This window comes from Eurosta solidaginis, chromosome 1, assembly GCF_040869045.1.
Source record: "Eurosta solidaginis isolate ZX-2024a chromosome 1, ASM4086904v1, whole genome shotgun sequence".
Taxonomy (NCBI): domain Eukaryota; kingdom Metazoa; phylum Arthropoda; class Insecta; order Diptera; family Tephritidae; genus Eurosta; species Eurosta solidaginis.
Genome location: NC_090319.1, coordinates 98,000,335 through 98,010,875, shown reverse-complemented (window position 1 = coordinate 98,010,875; position 10,541 = coordinate 98,000,335).

The window sequence follows — 10,541 nt, the reverse complement described above, 5'->3', positions numbered from 1 at the left end:
TTTAATTTGGCTTTTAACCCTAACGCCATAGTCGTAACCATACCCATATCCATAACCATCTCCAATGTGATCGATTACCACCGATGATGTTATTAATATCCTGAAAACTTAAAATATAAAAAAATAGATAAAATAAAATAGATTTTATATTTAGTTGGAGCTTTTTGATATAATTTTCTATGAGCTATCTGTCAAAAAAGCTGAAACTAAATTTAAAACCTATTTTATTTTGACTATGATTATGCGCCTTTAAATATAAAACAGGTGTAAGAAAACTTCTATCCGAAGGTGTACTAAAAGATTGTGGCGCACAATCATAGTCAAAATAAAATAGATTTTAAATTTAGTTGCAGCTTTTTGACATAATTTTCTATGAGCTATCTGTCAAAAAAGCTGAAACTAAATTTAAAACCTATTTTATTTTCACTATGATTATGCGCTTGTATACCAGATATTTCTATGCTCAAATTGGTCAATAACAGTTTAGAAGATGGTGTGGTACCTGAAATGTGGAAAAAGTTAACAATAATACCTGTGGAAAAAGTTCAAAAGACAAAGCAACCTGAAGAACTTAGACCCATAAATACCCTGCCAAGTGATGCTAAAATTCTCGAAGTCGTTGTTAAGAATCAGTTGGTGAATCAACTTGAAGTAAATAATATACTAGTCTACCAACAGTCAGGATTTAGAAAAAACATTCCTATGAGACAGCGCTGAACTTGGTGATATCTGATTGGAAAGAAGAGCTAAACAACAAAAAAGTAGTGGTTTCAGTTTTCCTTGACCTCAAAAGAGCTTTTGAAATGTTGGATAGAGATATTGATAAAAAAAAAATGCAGCGGATTGGCATAACTGATATTGAACTAAAATGGTTCCGCAACTATTTGAAGCAGGGAAAGCAGAAAACAGTTAGAAATGCTGTGACGTAGGATGAATTAGAGGTACCCATAGGGTAACCTGAAGGCACAGTTTTGGTACCTATACTATTTCTTATATACATAAATGACATAGTCAATGTTATCGAAGGTTGTGAAATTAGAATTTTTGCGGATGATGAATTAATTATGATAAGTGAAAATAATATTAATACTGCACCTGACAAAATGCAACATGAACTAAATAACTTGTATAAATGGTTGGGTGGTAATAGACTGAAACTAAATATTAATAAAACTAAATATATGATACTAACAAGGAGGAATATCAGTGAGGATGATATAGCCGAGCTAAAAATAAATGATGAAATCATACAAAGAGTTAACAGTATAAAATACTTAGGAATAATAATTGATAATAAACTCAAATTTGAAGATCATATAAATTATACAATTGAAAAAGTTGCTAATAAAATAGGAGTCATGCAGAGAAGAACTAAATTTATTAAAAAGAAATACAAAATAATTTTATATAAATCAATTATAGAACCGCACTTCGTGTACTACCTGTCCATTCTATTCATAATATCGGAAAAAGAAGTAGACAAGCTCCAAAAGCTTCAAAATAGATGCATGAGATTTATTTTTCAGAAACCTAGAGATACACGAACGGCTGAGATGGAAAACTTTAGACTGGTTAAGTGTGAAACAAAAGATTTTTTTCCACTCCATTAAATTCATATTTAATATCAAACATGGAAATGTACCTGAGTATTCAAATAAAAATAAAGCATTAGTTGAGCAAACTCACAACATAAATACGAGGAACAAACATAATTTCAAATTGCCGTTTTTTTTAGAACTGAAATCGATCAACAGAATATTTTCTACAATGATCTGCCTTTAGATATAAAAAGTTGCAACCAAATAACAGTCTTTAAAACAAAATTATATGAATATTGTAAAACCTTAGCTATAAGATAAAACACTGTAATATATTCCAACTTACGAATTAGACTTCTGGCCGTAATAAATAAATAAATAAAATTAATAGTACCTTAAACGAAAAATCGTGAAAATTTCATAAAAATGAAGAAAACGCAAAAAATTACAAACATATTCCATAATATAGTCTCTTAGTCATAACGTATCCAAAACAATGAATAAAATCTACAAAAAGTTATTAAATTCACCAACTCAAATATTTTTTGGTTATGGATATGGCGAGAAATCAAAAACCAATTGGTTGGCTATGGTATGGTTATGGCATTAGCGTTATGGTATGGCACCATTAATCGATTACATTGATTTCCATAAGGTAGGTTCGATCAGCTGTTTTATCTGGTTATATAAAAAAAAAATAAATAAATGTAAGGCGCGATAACCTCCGAAGAGATCTAAGGCCGAGCTTCTCTGAAGAGTTCCTCCTAATGAAACATTTTTTTTTCGTGGCACATATGAAGGAATACTGGGAAGGTGACTCAGGTGAATGGAAAAAGCCAGAATCGCTGTAGGACGATGCCATGCAATTAGGCATATATTTATCGAAATTCTCGGAATTAGGAAGCTCCAACGAAATCGCCGATATACCTATGTACTTTGATGTATTTAAATTTAAACGACTTAAACTCAAGTATCTGTTTTTGTTATATTATCGGCAAAAAATTTACACAATTTAATCTATTTGGTCAATGCACAATGTGTTCATTTACAATATCCATTTTACTACAATAGCAAAATAAGTAGGACATATAGAACCATTTTGACATACATATAGCAAGAAAGCAATAGATTGTCTTTGCGAAGTTTAAAGAGAAACTGAAAAGAAAGAAACATTTACTGGCTTAAGCTGGAGTCATTGGTGCCGTATGTCGTATCGCTTAAAGCGATAGCAGAAGTGTCGTCAAGTTGTTCCTTTCTATCTCTTGTTTCTCTTTTTCTTTAATCGCCTGTATGTAACTCTCTCCGTCCGCTATCATTTTAAAAAGAGGAAAATCACTCACTTCCGTCGGTAGGGCATGTTTAGGGCCTAGGGAAACCAGATAAAAGAGTACACATCCATTACGAAAGAGCTTTTCTTAAGTGTTGTTAAGTTTTGTATCAAAGAAAATCGTTATTTTAAATACAGAGACAAAATATACGAGCAACGATCGGGGATGCCAATGGGATCACCAGCGTCACCGGTAATAGCGGATATCGTAATGGAAGAACTATTAACCAGATTTGAGACTGAATCGGTTAACAAACCACGATTACTTACAAAGTACGTGGATGATATATTCGCTATAGTAAAAACAGAAGATACAAACAAATTGCTTAACATACTGAATGGATATCACAGATACATTGGTAATCAAAAGAAACAATTTCTTAACTATAGATTGGTATCAAAAACCAACAGCCTCGGGGAGGCTTATAAACTTTCACTCACAACATGAAAAGAGAACAATTTTGAACACGGCCAACAACTTCGTCAGACGAGTTCTATCGATCAGCGACAATATTTATCACGATAAAAACATAAAAACTATCAAAAAGATTCTAGAAAACAACAACTTTCCCATAAAATTAGCATCGAAAATAATTCGTGATTATTATTCCCGACCCAGTGATGTAGGTAATAAAGAGACTAGAGATGCCAAAATTTACAAGTCTGCAACGTATGCCCCGAAATTATCGGAGAGAATAAAATATTCAAACATGTATGATAAAGAGAACGTGCGGTTAGCTTTCACATATGACAACACCCTACGAAAAAAAATTTTTAGCAACCTTAAAGATAAAATTTCAACACATGAAAAATCGGATGTAGTTTACAAGATTCCTTGCAATGGCGACGGGTCCCACGTATGCGCTAAAGTATATGTGGGGACTACAAAAACAAAATTGAAGACAAGGATATCCGCACATAGATCTAATATAAAATTAGGGAACAATTTTTCAGACAACAAAACGGCTTTAACATCCCACTGCCAAGAAACAGGACATTATCCAGACTTTGACAATGTAACCATTTTAGAAGTAGAGAAAAATTATAACAAACGCTTCACATTAGAAATGCTTCATATAGTGGACACCCCTAATAATAAGAGGATGAATTTCAAAACGGACATCGCGAATTGTTCTCACGTCTACCGCAACCTTATAAAAAACAACAAAAGCATGTGATGCATTTTTACAGACCCGCACAAACATAAAAAGTTTTCGTCTTCGTTTCACAACAACACTGTAATGCCAAATATATATGTATGTATCGATGTACTATTCGCCGTCTAACAATTTGTTGTTTTATAGTTTTGTTTACAATTACGGTTTTTCATTTGTTTACTCTGTTTGTTTAGATTTTTAATCGCTGTTTCTTTTTATAATTGTTATGTTAAATGTTAGTCTTGAAAGCGCATTTGAAGATGTAAGTGGTGTTGATGCATAAAAGAATGTTTTTTTTTATTATTAAAATTACGTATTGTTTTTTGCAGTCAGTCCTGATGATGACTTCAGAGTGAAGTCGAAATATTGACAAATAATTAAAATAAAACAAATCAAATTAAAAAAATTAAAAGTGTTTTATTTAATCCGGCCTTGAGCTCAAATATATAAAATAACTGTTTATACTGACGGCCAAAAAAGAAAATAAATCATACATTCATATATGTAACAGGATTCGCGTAGGTGAGGTTGACAGTTGGGTTGTGGAAGCTTTGATGCTATAAAGCTATAGCTTTGTATTGTGCTTATCAATCCCTTGAACCCACTTTTGTAAACGTGGTCTAAATCGTTAATAGATAATCTACGCGTTTACATATGTTCCATCCCTTGGAGCTAGATAGTATTCTGTCAAACGTTTACGTTTCTAGATGACACTTTGCCTATGAAAAAGAGTCGGCACCTCTAAAAAGCGAAACACTCATATGGGAAGTTTAGTTATTTAATTAACGATTATGAGTTAGACCAAGTTCGCATATAACGAGATTATCTTCATTTTCGTATTTAAATCCTAATAGTTCATTGTATAACTAGATTCCCCATATAAATTTTTTCCCTCGACAATCGGTAATTATGAACAGAGATGCGGATTTTTTCATAGAAAAAGTTCCACCTCTAGAGTTTTATCTCTAATTGGAAGCACAAAATCAAAGAGAAACATGAACATTTGAGAGAAAATAATCTAGTTCCCAGGGATAAAGCATATGTAAACGGGTACACTACCTATTGAGATTAACTTAAGAGGTGAAACTTTTTCTATGAAAAAAAAAAAATCCCCTGCTCTAAAGTTTATTCACAATTGCAGGTAATCAAAGGGAAAATTTTATATGGAAAATCTAATAATATAATTAACGATTAGGAGATAAGTACGAAAACGGAGATAATCTCCTTATATGTAAACTAGGGTACCTAATTCTACACGACAGCATGACACAATGACAAATGACATAATACGCGTCCAAAAATATCGAGAGGTGTCAAAAGACGCGTATTGACCTCGACAACAATAACACTGTGGAACAAATTCAGGTTAGCAAAAGTTAGATCGATTCTGAGAGTGAGGGGTGAAAATAGAAGCTAAATTAGAAGACCCGTATCGCGGCGTTTGTTTATGTTAGTTCGAATTTTTTTTAATCGGCCCTCGAACTTTGCAGTCAAATGCCGATTTTCAGCATATTGTTTGTATGGTTTTTTTGGCTATAACTCGTCGACTAATTGATATTTTTTCAATCTGTTAAAGCCAAATTATTGCTAGAGACTTGTGCAACAATTAAGATTAAAAAAAAAAATTGATTTAGAAAAGTTTTGTAGTGCTTATGAAGCAAAATGTTGGACATTTTTTTTTTTCATACTTTTTGAACATATTTTCCACAAAACTAAATTTTTTTCTTTCTGTTTGATCTATATTATGCTTCTCAGTTTCTTCAATAAATTTCATTTGAAAAGAAAACAATCAATACAAAACTTGCGTTTTCCAGCTTAATATTAATTTACTTCTCATTTCTTAGGTACCAATTTTTTCAGTGTTGGTTTTGAAGAACATTGAAAAATGAATTATAAATATACGGAAAAAATATAATTTGAAATGTTAGTTATGAAAAGTTTTAAGTAAAAACATTATATTGATGATTTGGCCAGTCGCCGTTTAGCAGGCGCCTGTGGATAAACATCACTACTCTCTCTAATATCTTGGTCATCGTCATCGTCATCAGAAAGGTCGACAAATTCGGGAATTTCATCTTTGTCTTCCCCTTCTTCCTCTTTTTCTCTTCTTCAAAGGTGCATCTAGAGATAGCAGCGGCGGTTGTAGTACTGATATCTGTTTGAAGATCAATACTTCGGTATGTTGGTACTGGAACGAATTCTGAGTGCGGTAATGGTAATTGGACACTTGGCAATGCTACATAAGTGTTATTCTTTGCTTTAATTCTATTCAAAGTTGTATGGTATTTGATACATTCTAACCACATCATTGGTATACCAAAAGGCATAGCCTTCTTCTTTTCACTTTTCCATTAAATAAGCAATTGAATAGCAATTAAAGCAAACTTTTTTAGGGGCATAGATTACGTCACGATACGTTACGATAAACTCCTGCGAGCAGTGCACGGACTTTTCAAAAGAGAGAATGTTGGTAGACGAAAAATTAAAATAGTGGTAAAGTTGGTAGATTTTTTTTTCAAGAAAACAATAGCTACAGCTTATATTTGTACAAAACAATTCATAATTTATTGTAAAACAAATAAAGCACATTTCACAACACTTTTAAAAAAACATGTAAACAAAACGAAAAAAATTAATGTAAATTTGTATATGCATAAATAGCTTATGCCTATATGATACTTGTTTTTCTCCTGTATTTCGAGCTTGAAATACTGACGAAAATTTACCGAAACGTCTAATTACAACAACAATTTTCCAATGTACCAAAAATACTGCCACAAAATAACCGATTTCGGCATGTTATCGTTTAGTTAAAAAATTTTTTTATTTTCGTTCAAAATTATTTACAAAGAACTGAGAAAATAGGGCAGGAAAATATTTGAATTTGTGCACAAATTTTTCAAACTTGGTTAGTGTCACATCTTAATGTTAATTGGGTGTGTTCGGCAATTAAATACGTTTACCTAATGATCGCAGTATTTAGTTTCAATGCGAATATATTGAAATGTTGGTAGATTTTCGGGATTTGGTGGTAGAAGTGGTAGAAAATGAAAATGGGCTAAAAAGTTGGTAGATCTACCAATAAAGTGGTAAAGTCCGTGCACTGCTTGCGAGAAATATTGTTTATAGGCTTCCAAAAAACAATCACTCGCATTGCCACATTTTTCATCGCTTGCTATGAAACGTCCACAAACATTACAAAAATGGTCCATTTTACATTTTGGTTCCGAAATTTTTAATACAATATATATTATACAATGTTGTTTTTATGAAACCGATGCACTTAACTTAAATCACTCACAAATGAAGCTTCGGCTGAGTTTCGAGTTTTAACTGAATCTTTATTTTTGATATTAGTTCGCATGTACGAAATGAATAAAAATCGCTAATTGTGCGGTGGTTGGAAACAAAAAAGAGGAAGACGAGGGAAAAGAGGAAGAAAGTTATTGTTTTTGACTGCAAAGTTCGAAGGTCGATTAAAAAAAAAATCGAACATAAACAAACGCCGCGATAAGGGTCTTCTAATTTAGCCTCTATTTTCGTCCCTCACTCTCAGGATCGAACTAACTTTTGCTAAACTGAATTTGTTCCACAGTGTTATTCTCGTTCAGTATAATTATTCTCGTTCATACACCCCTATTATGAACTCATACGATACACGATAAACGCTTGCAATCTGTTATACCGTATTATGAAATAAATTCTAACGTGTGAAACCCGATCCTTAGCGTTTATCGTGGTATTGCCATACGCTCACTGTCGCATCAACTGTTCAATTTTCTACGCTAGCTTTCGTTGATAAATTTTTGCACGATACGTCGGGAGCTATTTAAATAAAAGTAAAGCTGGAGTCATTGGTGCCGTTTGTCGTATCGCTGTAGTCGTATCCCTAACGTAATCAGCTGTTTATCGTTACGACGGTAAACTAAAACCCAATTGGTTGGCTACGATACGGTTACGACCTTAGCGGCACCAATAATCGATTGCATTGATTCTCATAAAGTTGGTCGAATCAGCTGTTAAAAGGTTACCGATACGGTTACCGATAAAGCACCAATGTCTCCAGCTTAAATATAAAATTAAAAATCCAAAAGTATCTAACTAAAGCCTCATACCCAACACTCTGTTGCAACACCCTGGCAAGAAACCCTAAAGTGGCACAAACTTTCAAAATATTTGGGATGGATGATCAATTTTTACGGGCGCGCAAACTGCCTTCTATTTCTGTTAAGACATACTTTGAAATCTATTTTTTTACTTCTATGTAGTATGTGAAGTATTTACAGTGTAGAGTTCATTTTAAAAATATTGGAAGCATCTCTCAATGTTCTTTCTATGGCCTTTATGCGAGTTTCGTCAATTTGTTCATTTGAGTTTATGTAAAAGGCAACAGAGGTTGCAGAACACATGTTATTACAGCTTTTAAAAACTTTTGCCACTTTTACGTACAAGACAATTGAATTTTTAGTATTTGTGTTTTGTTTTGCTATCTTTTTCGTATAGATTCACAATAATTTGTAAACAAACCTCTGCTGTCATTCACAATAGTACATCTATCGGGCGTGTGGAAATCGCAATATGAAAGGTGATAGTTAAAAAAAAATCATTAAAAAACAAAATATGGGCAAATTGCTCGGCAATGCCACGTTATTGGAAGTGTTCTGAACAGTAAATTTACACAAATCCGAAGCTAAGCTACCACAAGTTACTTAACCAACAAATTTTGGAAATGACGGCGCAAGGAACACCACTCGATCTCGGCGTACCCTCAGTTACGCCTAACTCCGGGAGATGGAGCAAGACGTAAGGTTCAGAGCAGCGCACAACTGTGCGTTGTGACCCGCTGCCACAGCAACAGAAGACCAAGAGCAGCGTATTTCCAAGCGCCCGCCAGCAAATTACTGGGTGAGAGATATTGACTGAAGAGTGTGACCGTCAGCCACTGAGCAGATCTGCTAATTAACTACCCAGCAAAAATCTAGTGACCAAAAATGGCGACCAACAACAAAATATCCCACATTGTTCCACAATTGTTAGTATGGCAGAATCAGATGGCCTAATTGAAATGCCCGATACATATATGCTTGTCTTTTCTTACGTGCTATGTACTCTCAAATACGTCACAAAAATTTTGTGCGAATCCTCCATTCCGTTTACCATTTCATTCGTGTCAATTTTTTGCTGAATATTTTGGGTTGGTCGTCGTTGTTGCTAGTTTTTAAAACGTTCAGAAAGTGTTAAATTTGTATGGAAAAGAATAAATAATAAGGAAAAACAAAATGTTGCCCAAGTGCTTTTACATATAACATATTTAAATAATCGAAATCATTAATGGTTGGTGTAGATATTAACCAAAAATATTTAATATTACGAAGTTTAAGGTGGTGATGATTGCAATATTTCTAAGAATTCGAGTGTACATTTCATTCGTTATAGCAATTCAATGTTCAATGTGCCAATGTTCACAAACAGAACACACACACTTCCAAAATATGGCGTTAAACAACATATATTTATACTTTTCATTTAACGAAAAAGCACCAGTGAATTAAAAACAAATTCATGCTCAAATGAAATGTACCAGGCAATAAAGAGTGAAGGCAAGTCTAGCTATAAATAAACCCTAGAGCTGGATTTCGATTCGATTCTTAATCGATTTAATCGATCTTTTTTTAGAAATGTAGAATCGATTTTTTTTTAAATCGTTCCATTCTTTAGGCATCGAAGTTTTCATCACTATCTACTTTACGGATGCTTGAGGAATTACATATTCTGTAACTTTTGTTTTTATAAGTTTAGCTTTATTGTGTTGGTGTCTTCGAAAGAAAGGAGAAAGATGAAGAAATTTCTTCGCACTTCTGGTAAGCAATATATTGAACATGTGTTTATCTATTTTGTGCTATGATATTGTGTTCAGTACGAAATTAGTACCACAGTTTTAGATTCAAGTAAGCCAATTGAAAGAGACTGAAGGGGAATTCAATCTTATAACTAATCCAAAGATTCGCAGATCTGTTGTCTGGAAGTATTTTAGTCAAGTGCAGGGCCATTCTGCGGAATGCAAATCGCACGGAAAAAAATGCAAAACATGTGGAAATACAACCAATTTGTTAAATCACTTGAAGTGGTCACATCCAACGTTGATGGAAATGTCTTCATCAACAGCTCTTATAGAATCCTTTTTTGAGCCTAATAACAACAACATAAGTAAGTCTCAGTCTGTAGATCAGCGAAAAAAACAACTGGATTGTGCTTTGATTAGAATGATTGCCACAGATATGCAACCCTTTACGATTGTCGAAGATAACGGATTCAGATCTTTTACACAATGCTTGGATCCTCGGTACGATTTGCCTTAACGAGTAACATTAAGAAACACACTTTTAACAAATATATAAAATCAATACTTTTTATGACATAGACAGCAGAAAACACGAAAACAGAAGTGGCAATTTTTATGAAGTTTCGTCAATTAAATTCTTTATTCCTTTTTAATTTCAATAAGCTAAGAAAATACTT